Raw genomic sequence first — 17,646 nt, forward strand, 5'->3', positions numbered from 1 at the left:
ACCAAATTTCAACCCACATGTACACTTTACTTCCTACATCTCTGACATGTTAGAGATAATTTTTTTTTTTAAATCAGATAGGTTTTCAGTTAGACTTAACCATAAAATTTCGTTAAACTGAACATCCTATCCTAGGTTTTGTTGTGTTGTAAATTCCAGTACTTTTTTGGTTGAGGAGTGATTATTTAAAATTTTTAAACAAGCAATGGAAAAAAAAAATACAATGTAGTAGTTTCTTTTCTTTTTCATTGAATAGAGATAATCTGTAGATTTTCAAGTTGTTACTTTTCCCTTTCTTAAAGTGCAAGTGTCCCACTTAATTGATTTGTTAATGTTTTTCCCATTGTTTTTTAGAGTCTAACTCTCAACACTGAGATAACTCTTTGCTCTGTTACCACTTAAAATGATTGGATTCATTGGGATGTTTCTTCTGACAATTCTCATTCTAGATGTTGAGGGGAAGTGAGGACCTTGTTCGTCATAGTTTGAACTTGCTCATTTAGCTAATTTGTAGCCCTTTTAAGAAATGGGAATTTTACATTTTTTTAAAGATAAGTGGCTAAATACTGCTTTATGATTTACAAAGCAGCGTTTCATATACTCTTGAATTTTGGCATTGAGTTAAAACACATAAATGAAGGTGCAGAAATCACAAATGAATTCTTGTATTTTTGCTTGATCCTCACAACATTCTTGTGAAGTAAGCCATATTCCCATTTGTTATTTTTATTTTAGCTTTGTTGTTGTTGTTGTTGTTTTTATTTCATTCATTGTTGTTATAGTGACTGGAGATTTCAAGAAAAATCAAGTATTATAGGCATGAAGCTGGTATCAGTTCTGAATTTTGATGAGTATATGCATTATGTGTGACTGATGCATACTGGTAAGGTTTTTTAGCAGTGTGTGTGTGTGTGTGTGTGTGTGTGTGTATAACTTGTTTTCAAGATTAGAACTGTATGTGCAGTGCCCTTGTTCTTTGAGGAAGATGTGAGTGAATTTTGGGACTGATGTGGGTAAAGAAGATTCCACTAACAAAAAGATGTGTAAATCACTTTAATAGTAATTTCTTTGAAGATTGCCCACTGTGTTTATACTAGTATTTGAATGAATATTTTTCTGTGTTCACAAGAGATAAATTTAGTGTGCATTTAACAAGTTTGTATATGAATTTGTATTGTAGATTTGATAGGTGTTATATTGGTGCTTGGAAGTTTACTTTGATTTTTCCAAAAGTTTCTGTTTAATGTTTTACCTAAGTAACTATGTAGTGTAATTCATTTATTCTTTTAGTCATCATTCATTTGACTTTAAAATATTTTAGGAAAAAAATGCCATGTGGTATCATATCTGTGATTCATTTTGTGCATTCATTATTCATTCATATTATTTGAGCTCCTACTGTGTCGTTCCAGGCACTGTTACAGGCATGTAGGGTACATCTATGAACAAATCAGATTCCTGCCCTGTGGGGCTTAAATTTTAAGGGGTATAAAAGAGGTCATTAGGGCTCATTGACATCACTGTTTTCCTATTTTTGCCGAACATACATCTAGACTACATTTCTCAGCCTTCCCGTATCTAAGAAGGACCATGTAAATAGCACTTATCACTGGAATGTGATTGGAGTGATACATGTCTTCCTGGAATAAGACCGTTAGTAGCTGAGTGCCTCTTCTGTTCTCTCTGCCAGCTTAGTGGGGAGAATTTCATTAGGACCCATAGGAGGATAAAACCACAAATGAAAGGAAACTAGGTCCTTGAATGATGGGTGGGAGAAGAGTATTCTGCCAACCTACTTGACTTTGATGGGAGCAAGAGAGAAACTTTGTGTTAAGCTACTGAGGTTTTAGTTTTTGCTATAGTAGTTGGTACTGGAAGTAGAGTCCTGTTAAAAAAAAACCTTAAAATCTGTGTCATTGACTTAGCAGTCAAATAGCTCTGATGAGGACACTCATATTGGAGTTGGGAAGGACAGAAACTCGTGTTATGCAGTGGTGACCAATTGGGTTAATTTGTCATCCATGATAACTTAGAAGGCACATTTCGTGCCACCTGAGCTCCAGGTCAAAAGTTGGAAAGGATTGGAGTGTGAGTGTGTGTTGGCTGTTTTTTTAGGTATGATGAGAAAGAGATGAGCTTAGGAAAGAATTAGCAAGTTTTCAAGCAAAAAATGAAAGGAACTAGAGAAAGTTCTGACAGTTGGAGCAGTGACAGGAAAAACAGATTGCTTATAGACCCTGGAGCGCCATAGGTAAGAGTTGAGAAAGGCTTTGAGCAATAAAGGCCTAGGGAACTTTCTCAGTTGAAGACAGGTAGCTTAGTCCTGTGTCGAAGATCAGATAAGGGCATGAGTTCTCGTTCTTGGCTGTTCCTCAGAATCACCTTGTTCTCACATATGTAGCTTCTGATTTAATGGGTCAAAGGTATATGAAACCTAGATAAGGCAGTTTTTAAAAGTTCCCCCAAGTGATTCTCTCATGCAGCCAAAGTTGGAAACTGCTGACCTTTTGTTTCATATGGCCTCCAGGTGGCCTCTGTTAGTTCAAAGCAAGAGGAATGGAGGCAAAGACATAAATCAGGCTTGAGAATTATGTCTAGGAAAGGACTTTGTGTGTGGTTACTGGCACTTGGAACTGACTGGAAACAAATAGATCAAAGGCCTACTAAGTTTTTGAGGAAATTGTATATTGGCAAAGGAACCATGAGCCTGCATGTAACAAGCCCTTGACTATTTGAGCTGTAAACCTACTTCTTAAGGATCCAGACCTTGCTCTGGGAAGAGATGGGTTATGAAGGTTATACAGCCCCTAGGGAGGGCATGCCAGAGCCCACTTTGCCAAGGAGGAGATTGGATAAGGAAGAACCTCCTGCTCGTGTTCCTTCATTGTGTAGTGGAACTGGGGAGGGTGGGTGCAGATAATTTGCCCTGTTTGTTCCTAGTTTGCATCATAAAGAGCTACACATGGTCTTGTTAAAGAAGACTTCGATGTACCCAGAGGCCCTGGACTTGTCTTTAGATGCACTGACTAAATGGGACCTCAGGTTTTCTCTTGCGAGAGATTTAAGTGTGTTTTATGTGTAGAAAGAGGAGGAAAAAGGTATTTCATGATTAGAATTACTTACCAATATCCATGTTTTCTTTCTCTTCCTGGACCTACACCTAGATGATATAGCCCATCCTCCTTGCAGCCCGATGGGGCCATATGACTAGTTCTCACCAGCGGAATTTATTTGCAAGTGATCTGTGTTACTTCTGGGTCAAGGCTGTTTTAAGCAGATGTGTCCCTCTCATCTTCTCTTTACCCTTCTCACTCCCAGTAGACACTGGCCACATGGAAGGATCTCCAAAGAAACAAGTAGAGGCAGATGTCCTTAGATGGGTATCTGGTAGATGGATCAGAGCCCCTCAGCCAATTTACACTGGACTTGCACATGAGCAGGAAATCAGAAAGCAGAATCCAGAGTATCGGGTCATAGAGGCTGTGTTGAGAAAGTGAGATTTGAGCGTGTCTTGGGTGTCTGCTAGCAGACATCTGGGGAGGAGGAGGCGTTTTCAGCATGGAGTCTGAGGGCAGGAGTGTGCTTCTGAGTTCAGGGAACAGCAGAGAAGCCTGTGTGCCCAGAGTGGAGTCAATAGGAGGAGGAGGACTACAGGAGAGGAGGTCAGATCGCTCACAAGGGCTGTGCTGGCCATTGTAAGGATGTTGGCCTTTGCTCTAGGGAAATGAGGAGTCTTTAGAGAGTTTTGAGTAGAAGAATGGTATGGCTTGATTTATCTTTTAAAATGATCAGGCTGGATAACATGTAAAAGGTAAAGTGGGAGGAAAAGGTAGAAGCAGAGAGACCATTTCAGGAGAAATGATTGCAGTCATCAAAACCAAATGCAGTAGGATGGTGGTAGTTAGGTGGTGACAAGGGTGGAACGAGGATGTACTTTAAAAATTGCCTGATGGGTTGGATGTGGCTTGGGAGAGAACAGGAGTTAAGATTTTGTCCTGAACAACTAGAAGGATGGAATTGTCATCAGCTGAGATGGGACAGCTGTGGATAGAGCACACATAGAGGTGAGGATTGAGAGTTCACTGTGGAAATTCAGTTTGAATTTAAGGTGCTTACTAGATATCCATATGGACTTGTTGAATAGGCCCTGGCACATGAGCCTAGACATCAAGAAGGAAGTCTGAGATAGAAATCAGCTTGGGGGTCCTTGGCAAGTGGATGATACTGAAAGCCATGAGACTGGATGGTCCCCCCGAGTGAGTGAGTAGAGAGAGAGCAGAGAAGAAAAAAGAGAAGAGGAATGAGAACTGACGTCAGGGGTCATCATTAAGAGATCTGGGAGAAGAGAAGAACCTGCAAACAGTGACGCAGGGGAAGAAGCTCTCCTGGAAGCGTGTGAAGAGTGTTTGGAGAAGGAGGGAGCCATCATCTGTGTCCAGGGCTGTGACAGACAGTCCAGTGAGAAGATTGAGAAGTGGCCCCTCATCTAACAATGTGGGGGTTGTCTTGCAAGAGCAGTGGGGACAAAACCTGTCTGAAGTGATCTATTCTAACACTGTTTTCTGATAGTTGTTCTTAGTGGGATTTTAGGAGACCCGATTAATCCCACTTTGCTTTTCCCACTCACAACTGCAGCCTCCCAGGAGTTAGGCAGATGGCAATCTGTTCAAGAAGGTGGTTTTAACTGTGAGGGAGTAATGGCCTTACCAGTGGCCCCTGAATTGAATACAGCCCACCCCAGTGCAGGCCCTTCCAGCAGGGAGCAGAGCTGGAAGCTCAAGGCTGAGGGCGCAGAGGAGAATGTGTGCTTTGTGTGGTGCCTGCAGATACCAGGAAACAAGGGAGGGGAAATGGCTGAGCTGGCATGTTCATGCCTTCCCTCGGACCAGCTAGGCTGGTCAGAAGAATGAGGGGCAGAGAGGGACCCGGGGGGTCCTCCACATGGAAGCAAGGCAGTGGGCCATGTAATCGGTATTGATTTTTACATTCTAGTTTGCAAGGATATATTCAGCATCTTCTCTGAGGTTCCCGGGTCGTATTCCTGGTAACCTTGCCACCAGGAGGCCTGCGGTGTACAGTGTTTTAGTTATTGTTGCTGCAGAATAAGCGTCTACAAAACTAGGGACTGAAAACAACCATTTTGTTAGGCCCACGGCTTTGGTGTCAGGAGTTTGGACAGGGCAGAGGGGCTGGGTTTTCCTGCTCCATGACTTCTGGAGCCTCTGCTGGATTTCTGAAATACCAGGCAGGGTGGGTGGCTTGAATGACTGGAGGCTTCTTCACTCGTGTGTCTGGCATCTGCCTGGGGAGGGCTAGAAGGCTGGGCTCCACCAGGCGGTATCCTGGAGCCACCTGTGTGTGGCCTGTGGCCTGTGCATTCCACAGCATGGTGGCTGTGTTTTCAGAGAGAGCGTCCCTGGAGGAAGCATCTGGAAAACCAGTGTTCCAGGAGCGTTAGGGGAAAGCTGCAAGGCCTTTCCTGCCTGAGCTGTGGAAGTCATGCAGTCACGTTCTGCCAAATTGTGCTGGTTACAGCATCGAGGCACTAGGGCCAGTCCAGCTGGGGGGAGGGAGAGGATGCTGGGGGTGGTGGTGGCCGTAAAGGCCCATCCGAAGGAGCATGTGTGGTGTGGTGAGTGGTATGGTGCACTTATGTTTGGGAATAATTCCTGGCATATAGTTAATCCTCAGTAAGTATTTGTTAAATAGATGAATGAAAGAACATACAAATGAGGACATCCAACCGTGCATCCAGTCTGCCACACTGAGGAGAAAGCCTTATGATCTGCACAAGGCTTTCTGTTTAAATGGTTAATTCACCCAAAGAAACTATCTATCATGTTTTTCTACTAAATTACACTTTTTAAAAGAGCACTTTGTTAAAACAACTATGCATAATATTTACTGGGATTTTTTTTCTCATATTCCAGTATTCAGATTTGGAGGATGATTCTTTTAAAGTATTTCAAATATAGTGTTTTTGTTGTTTTTAATCACTGTTAAATGATCTTAACCCTGGCCTTCATTTTCCTTGGTCAGGGCATACATGCTTTTCTGATTTATTTTATGCATTTTTCCCTTCTTCCTTCCCTCCCTGTCCTCCTCCTCCTTTTTTTTCCTCCTCCTCCTCCTCCTCTCTCTCTCCCTGTCTCTCATATCTCTCACTTTCTTTCAATTAGCGTGAAATATATATAACATAAAATTTACATTTTACCTCTTTTTAGGTGTCCAGTTCACTGGCATTAAGCACATTCATATTGTTGTGCAGAGTCATCGCCACCATCCATCTGGAGCTTTTCCATTTTCCCAAACAGAAGCTCTTAACCCTTTCTCAGAAAGGCTAGAAAGAAGCCATTTCCTGCCCTCCGCTCTGCCTTACCTTCAGATCTCTGCTTACCCTGGTCTTCACTTTACCAAGAAAAATTTGGTCTCCACCTGGCAGGAAGGCTGTTTGTGTGTTTATACAAAATGCACTTGTAACACGGCTACTATTTGTTAGTTGAGTGGCTTAGTAGAGCCAGTTATGTAATATGGAATATATGGAAATTTCACCTTTCTTCCCAGCAGAGGGCAGGCTCCATCTCTGAACAAAGTTACTTACCTTGTTCTTCAAAATCTATAAATGAGGAAGTATTTGGATTTGTTTAGTAATCTCTGTTAATATTATTGCTTCTTTTTAAAAAATAAATATTAACAGGCAACACACATATGTCTAGTATACTTATTTGGGCATTAGTGATATTAAATAATTTACCTTAAGGGTTCAGAGCAAATTTTGTTGTCATAGACCTGGACCAGTTAAGATTTGTTGTTGACCTGTCCTTGTCAGAAGCAGTATTTAGTTCTCATGTGACTAGCACACCTCTCCTCACATCTCTAGAATTTTGAGAGGATATGTATGCAATGAGAAAAAAGTATGCTTCTTGGTCATGTTTCTGCCCAGGTTCAAATAGTCACGTCATAATTTAACTACTTTGTTTTTGTTTTGTTTTGTTTTGTTTTTTTTTAAAGATTTTTATTTTTTTTATTTATTTGAGACAGAGAGAATGAGAGACAGAGAGCATGAGAGGGAGGAGGGTCAGAGGGAGAAGCAGACTCCCTGCCGAGCAGGGAGCCCGATGCGGGACTCGATCCCGGGACTCGATCCCGGGACTCCAGGATCATGACCTGAGCCGAAGGCAGTCGCTTAACCAACTGAGCCACCCAGGCGCCCATAATTTAACTACTTTGTGCATATAGTGTAAAACTAGGCAGGAGGATTTAAAATTTTTTTTAATTTTTAAAATTCAAGTATAATTAACGTACAGTGTTATATTAGTTTCAGGTGTACAATATAGTGATTCAACAACTTTATACCTTACTCATTAAGTGTGCTCTTAATCCCCTTCACCTATTTCACCCCTCCCCCACCCACCTCCCCTCTGGTAATCATCAGTTTGTTCTCTATAGTCAAGAGTCTGTATTTGGTTTGTCTCATTTTTTCCCTTTGTTCATTTGTTTTGTTTCTTAAATTCCAAATATGAATGAAGTCATATAGTATTTGTCTTTCTCTGATTGACACGTTTTACTTAGCATAATACTCTCTAGGTCCATCCACATTGTTGCAAATGGCAAGATTTCATTCTTTTTTTATGGTTGAGTAACATTCCATCATATGTATACCACACCCTCTTTATCCATTCGTCTATTGATGGACACTTGGGTTGCTTCCAAAATTTGACTATTGCAAATAATGTTACAATAAACATAGGGGTGCATATATCTTTTTGAATTAGTGTTTTTGTTTTCTGTGAGTAGATACCTGGTAGTGGAATTATTGGATCATGTAGGAATTTTATTTTTTCCATTTTCCACAGTGGCTACACCAGCTCATCTCTCACCAACAGTGCATGAGGGTTCCTTTTTAGGAGGACGTTTTTTAAAGGCATAAGGCAGTATCCACACTTGTGGCAAGTTATAACACAAGGTAAGACAAATACATGAAGACATTCCACACAGAATCTACAAACTGGACATGTAGCCCCATGCCCCACACTCCTCAGAGAAGCTGCTGAGACTGTGTCCGCTGTGGTTCCCACCTCTGTTTTCATTAATCACGATCCGCTCTCACCGTCTTACTGACACCACCATTCCCATCTCCATCTGTCGGTGACTCATTGCTCCCCCCCACCCCCCCATCCTTCTTGCAGTCCTCAGTCCTCTGCATCTCGAGTGCTTTTACAACTGCTGCTCCTTAGGCAGCAAGCTGCCCTCACTTGTCCTGCTTCTTAAGCATTTCTTTTACCCCCGTCTTAATTGAAGTTTGGCTGTCTGTTAGGAGCTCCCCTTCTCCTGCACCCTTTCAGTTGGTAGCTATTTATTCTCCCACATCTATGTGTTTTTGGGGATTGGGAGGTGAAATTATTGTGAGGGTGGCTATATAATTTATCATATACAACAGACTTACTTGAGAGTAAAGGAGGCCCTATTCTTTATGCAGGGAGGGACAGCATGCAGAAACTGGGATTTCCTGGGTAAACTGTTTATGGACACTGTTTTAGTGTTCTGTTACTGCGTAATAAATTATTACAACGTTAGCAGCTTAAAACAACAGAGATTTGTTATTTCCGTTTCTGTGTGTCAGAGGCCTAGGCAATGGCTTGACTGGATTCTATGCTCTAGGTCTTACTGGGCTGACTTCAGGGTGTCAGTCGAGATTGTAGTTATCATCTGGGTTGGGGGGGTCCTCTTGCCAGCTCACTGGTTGGCTGAATTCATTTTATTGCAGGTATGGTATCGAGGTCCCCATTTTCCTGCTAGCTTCCAGCCAGGGAGGACTCTCAGTTCCCAGAGGTCACCTGCAGTTCCCTACCATGTGGCCCCCAGAGGCAGTTTACAAAATGGACATTTGCTTTCTTCCAAGCCAGTTGGAGCACATTTCTCTGACTTCCTCTTCTGCAACTCGCCAGAAAAAATGCTCCTTTTAAAGGGCTCACCTGATGATACCAAGCCCATCAGGGTAGTCTCCCTTTTGCCATATCAGAGGGGTGATAGAGTTCATCATCTTCACAGGTTCCAACTACATTCAAAGGGGAAAGGATTCTCTGAGGACAAGTGTTACTGAGAGTCAGCTTAGAGTTCTGCATGTACTACTCATCCTCGTCATTTTCTTCCTTGTTTTCTACCTTGCCGCTTTTAGACCATTACAACCTGAATCTCCAGGATTAAACAACCAACAACAACAACAACAATAAGCAAGACACTTTTTTGAGGCTCGTGCCATTTTAGCTCTACCCTCCTTCTTCTTTTCTGATTGCAGTTCTCTTGTCGTTTCCCTTCACTCCAGGATGGATTGGTACCAGAATTGTGGTCACTTCTTGGGTGATTTCAGTATCTAGAGAGTCAATCCTTTCAAGACCCTGGCCACACAGTTTCTTGACTTCCTGGACTCTGACAGTCTTCTCCGCTGAGCCTCAGACATCCACTCCCCCACGTACACCCTGGACCCTCTCAGCACCTCTGACTGCTCTACTTCAGAACCACTGATTTAGACACCCCATTCTGTGTTGTCATTCCAGCTGACTTGTTCAACTACTCTCTCATTAAGACCATCCCCTATCTTCCTCCAGCCTCTACTCCATTGACTTGTCTGCATTCTCAGTCCTCTCTTTGTCTTTCTTTTCTCTTTATCGTTTTAGATATGGTGCTTTTTTCCTGTACCATAAACTCCATTGTCCTGTGACTTTTTTTTTTTTTAATCCATCTCTCTGTCAACTAAATTCATGGATGAATTAATCTGTCTGCTTTCTCTTAAGTATTTCTGGAGAAAGCCATACAAAAGGGCAGACTGGTATTACCATAAACTCATGATCATGAACTTCATAGTGACTCTCAGCACTGCAATCCTGTTCTCTGAACACCTTGCTTTTCCATTTTTTGCAATGGTCAGTTAAAGTTGTATAGGAATAAAATCTCCATTTAAAAATAACCATCTACCCCCACTCTTCCCTCTCTTTCAAAAGCTGACCTCCTTTCTTACTACACAGAGAAAACAAAAGCCATTAGAAGGGAACTCCCTTAACTTTCTGCTGCTGAGTTCACTCACTCATTTATATTTATTCAACAAATTCTTATTAGGTACCTGCTACATAGCAGGTGTACAGTGAAAACTATAAAACATCATTGAAAATAATTAAAGAAAACCTAAGTAAATAGAAATACCTATACATTTGTAGATTGAAGGACTTAATATTGTTAAGATGACAGTACTCCCTAAATTTATCCACAGATTCAATGCAATTTCCATGAGAATCTCAGCTGCTTTTTTTCATAATCCTATAAGCTGATACTAAAATTCATATGGATATGCAACTGACTCAGAATAGCCAAAACAATCTTGAAAAAGAAGAACACAGTTGGATAATTCACACTTCCTGACTTTAAAGCTTATCTCAGTAATAAAACACTAATCAAGACAGTGTAGTACTTGCATGAGGTTAAATGTATAGGTAGATTAATGGAACAGAATTGAGAGTCCAAAAATAAGCCCTTACATTTGTTGTCGACAGATTTTCAACAAGGGTGACAGGACTGTTCAGGAGGGGAAGAATAGTCTTTTCAAAATATGGTGCTGGGACATTTGGATATTTACATGCAAAAGACTGAAACTGGACTCCTACCTTATACAGTATAAAAAATTAACTCAAAGTGGGTTATAGACCTAAATGTAAGAGCTAAAACTAAGAAACTCTTAGAACAAAACATAGGCATAGATTTTTGTGACCTTGGGGTATGATACCTGCACCTTCCTAGACGTGATACTAAAAGCACAAGCAACAGACAAATAATAGATAATTGAACTTCATCGAAATTAAAAAGTTGATGCTTCAGAGAACACCATCAAGACAGTAAAAAGGCAATTTACTGAAAAGGAGGAAATACTTGGAAATCATATATCTGATAAGGGACTTGTATCCAGAATTATAAAGAACTCTTATAACTCAACAAAAACCACCAAATAACGCAATTTAAACATGAGCAAAGGGAAAGTAGAGTGGTGGTTACCAGGAGCTGGGGGTGGGGGAAAGAATGAGAGTTGTGTAATCAGTACAGAGTTTCAGATTTGCAAGACGAACAAGTTTGGGAGATCTGTTTCACAACAGTGTGAATATACTTACCACCACTGGAGTTAAGTAATGGTTGGGATGGTCAATTTTCTGTCATGGGGTTTTACAGTGAAAAAAAAAGTAAGTTGACTTTAGGGGGAAAATGGGTAAAGGGTCTGAATAGACATTTCTCCAAAGAAGATATACAAATGGCCAATAAGCATGTTGAAAAGATGCTCAACGCCATTAGTCGTTAGGGAAATGTCTAATCAAAGCCACCATGAGATGCCACTTCATACCCACTCCTCTCCTTATTTCTTAAAATAAGAAAAGATTGACAATAACTAGTGGTAATGAGAATGTGAAGAAACAGGAACCCCGGTACACTGCTGGTAGGAATGTAAAATTTTTCCACTGTGGAAAAACAGTCTAGTAGTTCCTCAAAATGTTAAACAGAGTTACAATGTGGTCCGGCACTCCCAGGTGAGAATGGAGAATTCTCCTTTGGGAATTGAAAATACACGTGCACACAAAAACTTGTATATGAGTGTTCATAGCAACATTATTCGAAATAGCTAAAAAGTGGAAATAACCCAAGTATTGGTCAACTGACGAATAGATAAGCACAATGTATGTCAATATAGTGGAATATTACTAGACAAGAAAAGGAAATGAAGTACTGATATATGCTAAAACATGGATGAACCTTGAAACTATGCCAAGTAAAAGAAGCCAGACACAAAATGTCACCTCTTGTATGACTCCATTTATATGAAGTGTCCAGAATAGGCAAATGCAAAGAGACAGAGAGCAGATTTGTGGTTGCCAAGGGCTGAGGAGAGGGGAGGAATGGGGTGTGACTGCCAATGAGTATTGGATTTCTTTTCGGGGTGAAAAAAATGTTCTGAAATGAGATAATAGTTATGGTCGTACAACTCTTTCAGTATACTAAAAACCACTGAATTGTAATGTTAAAAGGGTGAATTTAATGGTATGTAAATTATATCTCAATAAAGCTGTTTCGTTGTTTTTTTTTTTTAACTTGGTCAGGAAAAGCCTTTTTGAAGAAGCGACATTTAAACTGAGATTGGAATGACTAACTTGAGGTTGGTGGTTGTAAATTCAAAGTCCGACCAGTCAGCATAGTTGGGTATTTACTTCCCCAGTGTGTAGAGGGTAGAGGAGCAGAGCGGATGAAGTTGGGGTTTAGACAGAGAGTATGACAAAGGAAGAGAGCTGGCAGAGTGGTGGGGTTGGAGAGTATGCAAAGAAATGAATACAGTAATGGGCCATGGAGTGTAGGTTGATTAAAGGAGAAATGAGGCCTTGAGGGATACAGGGGACCGGGGGAAGGTGGTAGGCTCAGTGGAGAATAGGACCTGCTGGCATTGAAGTATTGCTGGAGGTAGGTCCTTAAAGGAGTGAGCTAGACGAACAAAAGTTTGTATGAGAGTGGGGTGCTTGCAATCGAGATTTTTGGTGATGTACAGTCATTGGCAGTAAAATGTTCCAGGATATGACTGTGAGGCTGGTGGCGGATATCGAGGAGGGGAAAGGTGGTTGAAGGTGAGTTCAAGGAAGACCAGTGTATAAGTAAGTTTCCTAGAGCTGCCAGAACAAATTATTGCAGACTTGGTGACTTAAAGCAGAAGTTTTGGACACCACAGATTTGAGGTCAAGATGTCAGCAGGACCGCACTCCCTGTGGAGACTCTAGGGAAGAATCCGTTTGTATTAGAGGTCTCCAGAGAAACAGAACCTCTGTACGTATTACGTGTATTGATACATATATATTTATATATAAGGAGATTTATTATAAGGAATTGGTTCACGCAGTTCTGGAGGCTGACAGGTCTCGAGGTGTGCAGGATGAGTCAGTAAGCTGGAGCCCCAGGAGAGCCGATGGTGGAGTGTCAGTTTTGGTCTGACAGCTTGGGAACCTGGAGAACCAAGGGTGACATTCTGGTCTGGGCCTCCAGACCCAGGAAGAGCAGATGTTTCCATTCACGTCTGAAGGCAGGAACAAGCCAGCATCCTAGTTCATAGGCAGTCAGGCCAGAGGAATTCTTTCTTATCTGGGCGAGGTCAGCCTTTGTGTTCTGCTCAGGTCTTCAACTAATTGGATGAAGCCCACTCGCATTAGGGAGGGGAGTGTGCTTTACTTGGTCTACCAATTTGTATGTTAATCTCCTCTAACTAAAAGCACCCTCACAGGAACACTGAAAATAATGTCTGACCAAATATCTGGGCATCCAGTAGACCAGCAAGTTGATGTGAAATTAACTGTCACACCATTCTTTGCCTCCTCTCGCTTCTGGTGGCTCTTGGCATTTCTTGACTTGTGGCTGCATCCCTACCAGGTACCACCTCCGTGGTCACACCGCCTCTTCCTCTTCTTTCTCTTCTCCTTTGTATGTCTATTTTATGAGGAGACAGGTAATTGCATCTGGGCCCACCCAGATAATTCAGGATAAACTCTTTGTCTCAAGGTCCTTAACTTAATCGTGTTTTGCCATAGAAGGTAATATTCACCCTTTTTGCCATATAGGCAATATTCTCAGGTTCCAGAGATTAGGATGTGGATATATCTTTGTGGGCCACCATTCAACCCACTATAACTAGTATATGGGAAAGGTCAGCTATGTGGATGTTGGAATCAACAGGAATTATGGCCGGTGTAATGTTGGACTCCACTACGGACAGATACGTAGCATTTTGGTCTGATGATGTGAAATTCAGAACTGGGGTTTTAAGGAAAAGGCAGAATGATGTGAGAGTGGCAGTGAGATTCTAGGAGAAGATCAGTTTGAGGGTATGAGAGAGAAAGCAGCTGCCTCTTGAATGGCTGCAGGGGCAGCTGAGCCGTCGGGGAAAGCCAGGTTTCCTCCAGGGCAAGAAGGTGAGGTAACCCTCAGAGAAGAGGATTCTCTGCCAGAGAAGGGGGATGGGGGTGCGGACTATGAAGACAAGTAGAATGAGAATTGAGGATCAGTGAGAGATGGGGCCGTGGGAGGGCATTACAAGGCCTGATGGGAGTGAGCATCCAAGTGGGAGTCTTGGATTTCTGATGAAACAAGCATGGTGTGATAACCTGATGACAGAGGTTGTGCTGGAACGAGTCCCAGGTAGTGTCCAGTGCAGACCATGGTGCTGCTGCTAGCAGCGTGAGTTGGGACAGGTCTTCCCAGGCACGCGCAGAGCCCTGTGCCCGTCCTGCCTCCTGTCCCTGTGGTATGAAGGCCTGGGAGGGAAGGGCCCTGAAGTTCTCCTGACTGACAGACTGACCGCTTCACTGACCAAGGTGCTCCCTCTGAAACTGTGGACTTTGTGGTGCCATCTGAGAGAGAGAAGGAACAGGCTGGAGATACCTGATAGCAGTTATCAGCATTTTCAGTAGGTTGATCGGGAGTTTTAAATATTGCTTTTTTCATCATCTGAACATTGCCCCCACTCTACTATGGTATTTGGATGTACTATTTATTCTTAAATCCATTTACAGCTGCAAAAGTGCTGAGTTTGAAAGCAGAACATTTGAAATGGACCCAGCTGTTTAAAAAGATGGATGCTTATCAAAGAAAGTATTGGTGTATAGTTTATGAACAATAAGTCATTTTTTCCATCCAGCTTGATTATTCTTAGAGCAAAGAGATGACAGGGAGGTTTTCCATTGCAGAGAAATGTATGACTTAACCCAAACAACGCTTCAGATGAGCAGTTTCCTCCCACAGTCCTGACTCCCCCGCAGCACTTTCTCCCACTTTAGATCTTTTCTGATTCTTACAGGTGGCCGCCAGAGCTGAGCTGGAGAACGCGTACCCTACTTCCATGTGTGGAGAGGGTTATAGGGATCCATATGACCCTGCGATGTGAATTGCTTGTTTCTATATTAACTCACATATATCAGGAATTGCCTGTATAAACTGGTGCTTTCTGAGGTCTAGTGGTGCAGATTTAGGGTAGAACTGTTTCTCTAAAGAAGTTTAATACATGTGGATTGTATATTCATTACGTTTTCTCTCCATTTAGTGACTACAACATGTGCAGTGATGGAATGTTCATGTGTTAGTGATGAAACCTTTTATTACCTCTGATAAACTGATACTGTGTTCCCTGGCATCTCTCCTGAGCTGTGTTTTCTTCTCTTTTGGTGCCCTCCCACTGAATGTTTTCACACAATTCCAGGTTTTTAAATGATCCCTTGGACATAGATGGATTTCTGCAATTCTTACTTCCAGCCCAGGGTTCTTATCCTGGTTAAGACTCCTTTATTCAGTGGTCCAATGGGCATTTCCATCAGAAGTCTCACTGGCCTTTCTGTCAATACATAATTCTAATGATTTTTTTTTTTTAAAGATTTTATTTATTTATTTGAGAGAGAGAGAGCACATGAGAGGGGGGAGGGTCAGAGGGAGAAGCAGACCCCCCGCTGAGCAGGGAGCCCGATGCGGGACTTGATTCCGGGACTCCAGGATCATGACCTGAGCCGAAGGCAGTCGCTTAACCAACTGAGCCACCCAGGCGCCCAATTCTAATGATTTTTCAGTCAGTTTTCTTGGACGTCTAAGTAGATACCTGTATCACCTGTAGGAAACAGTAACTTAGTAATTTCCCGATAGTTACAACTTTTTTTTTTTTTTTTAACCTCTTTGTGTTGGTAGGAACTTCTAGAGTAGCATTTCCTAAATTTACCTGAAAAGAATCAACTGGGCAGTTTATTACTATACAAAATACCAAGTCTCTACCCCTGGGAATTTTATCTTTGTGGGTCTGGGTTGAGGCAGAGGAATCTGCTTTGTTTTACTTTATTTTTAAAACAAATACCCCAGGAATTTTTTTTTTTTTTAATCTTCAGGCAAGTTTGGGAAACTCTGTTTCAGAGCAGTGCTAAGTAATAGTGGTGGTAGTCTTTGTTCCCTGACTTTGTTGTGTTTGTATCATGGGTGGTGTTCATTGACTTCTGGCTCTCCTCCTGCCTTGACCTATGGCTGTATTTGTGACAACCTTTGCAGATATTGGTTACCCAGGTGTAGTCACACAGTTGGTGATCTAAGCCAGACAAAGAGCTCTCTGCCCTGGTAATCCTCCCCAAAACATTTCTAGTGCCTGTTCCATTCCAGGCGCTGGAAAGCGGGGCTATGCACAGACGCACACAGCAGGTCTTCTTGGTTTTCCCACCCGCAGCCTCTCTTTCTTGGGACTCTGTCTGTCAGTCTCTGTCTACAGGACTCCGTGCTCTGCTCCTTTTTGTTCTAGCTGACTAGACCCTTTGTTTGCCACAACCTGAAGTATTGGTCACACCTCCTTGTCCTGTCCTGCCCTGCCACACAAGCTGTCCTTGCTTTTGAGCCAGAGCTCTGTCTGCACAATGTAGACTTGTAAACCAGATGATTTATTACACACCGAAGTTCTCTTTTATGGAGTAATGTTTTGAAAGCCTTTACAGTTATGTCTTTGGTCTGGGACTTTTATTTATATCCTTGACTCACAGACAGCCCTCCACATAACCGAACTATTTGTAGGTGCATGTTCCCACCATGTTTTCTTATCTTTCTGTCTTTGAGTCTGTTGTTCAGGCTGCCTTTTCCTCCTCTACTCCCCATCCTCCCAGCTTTGCCTTGCCACCTAATGTAGAGCCTCTACAATTCTGCTTAGCTGTTGCCTCTCTCCCTGGTCCCTCAGGCTGATGTAGATGTCTGCCCATGCTCTGCGGTGGCACACTGAACGCCCCTTTCAGCTTACCCTGCCATTGTGAGTCTGCTCATTTGTCTTTATATTCCATTACATCCTCAGTCCTCAGTATGTTATTAGCCTTTATACCTCAGTGTTTATTAAAGAACTTTCTGAAAGTTGACATTTCCCACTTGTTCCAGTTTTTAAACCATTTCTGATCACAGACATGTTCATTTTATGCCCACCCGACACTTAAGAGATTGATAAAATCAAGTTCTGGAAGGAATGTGGAGAAGAGTATTCTAGAAGATTCTTGGCAGGAGTGTGAATGGATGCATTTGAAAAATAAAATTTTAAATGAATATAACCTTTGACCCAACAATTCCCCATCTAGGAATTCTTTCATAAAAACATTATGTACTAAGTGTACTAGGATTTCGGTATGAGGCTATCATATCAGCATTATTTGTCATAGCCTACCCCCTCTAAAAAAGGAAATGGCTAAAATATCCAATAGTAGCAAAATGGTTTTAATTTGTTATGGTATGTACATAACTTTACCTATGGAATTCTGTATATGTATCAGTCAAAATAAGTGAAATCGATTTTTGTGTACAGATACGGAAAGAAGTCTGTAATACATCCCATTCTCCTTTCTCCTCAGTGAGAACCTCTATTTTGATTTTGGTGTTTAGTATTTCCACTCATATTTTTTGTATTTTTTGTTATACACATGAATGTAACTATTGAAATATATAGCATCGTTTCTTATATTTTTAAACGTTATCAAAATAGCATCATAGTACATATATATTTTTTTCTGCAGCTTTCTTTTTACCTGCATTGTTTTTTAAATGATCTCTGTGTTGATGTGGTTATTTTCAATGCCATTT

General features: G+C 41.7%; 1 protein-coding gene across 10 annotated transcripts in view; it reads left to right on the top strand.

Moving 5' to 3' along the window:
* The window catches only part of DTNB (dystrobrevin beta), a 174,796-nt gene that overhangs the window by 24,855 nt on the left and 132,295 nt on the right, over positions 1 to 17,646 (top strand). The gene's annotated exons all lie outside the window — the stretch shown is intronic.

The sequence above is a fragment of the Leptonychotes weddellii genome, chromosome 10 (assembly GCF_054177405.1).
Source record: "Leptonychotes weddellii isolate Sample4059 chromosome 10, ASM5417740v2, whole genome shotgun sequence".
Lineage (NCBI taxonomy): Eukaryota > Metazoa > Chordata > Mammalia > Carnivora > Phocidae > Leptonychotes > Leptonychotes weddellii.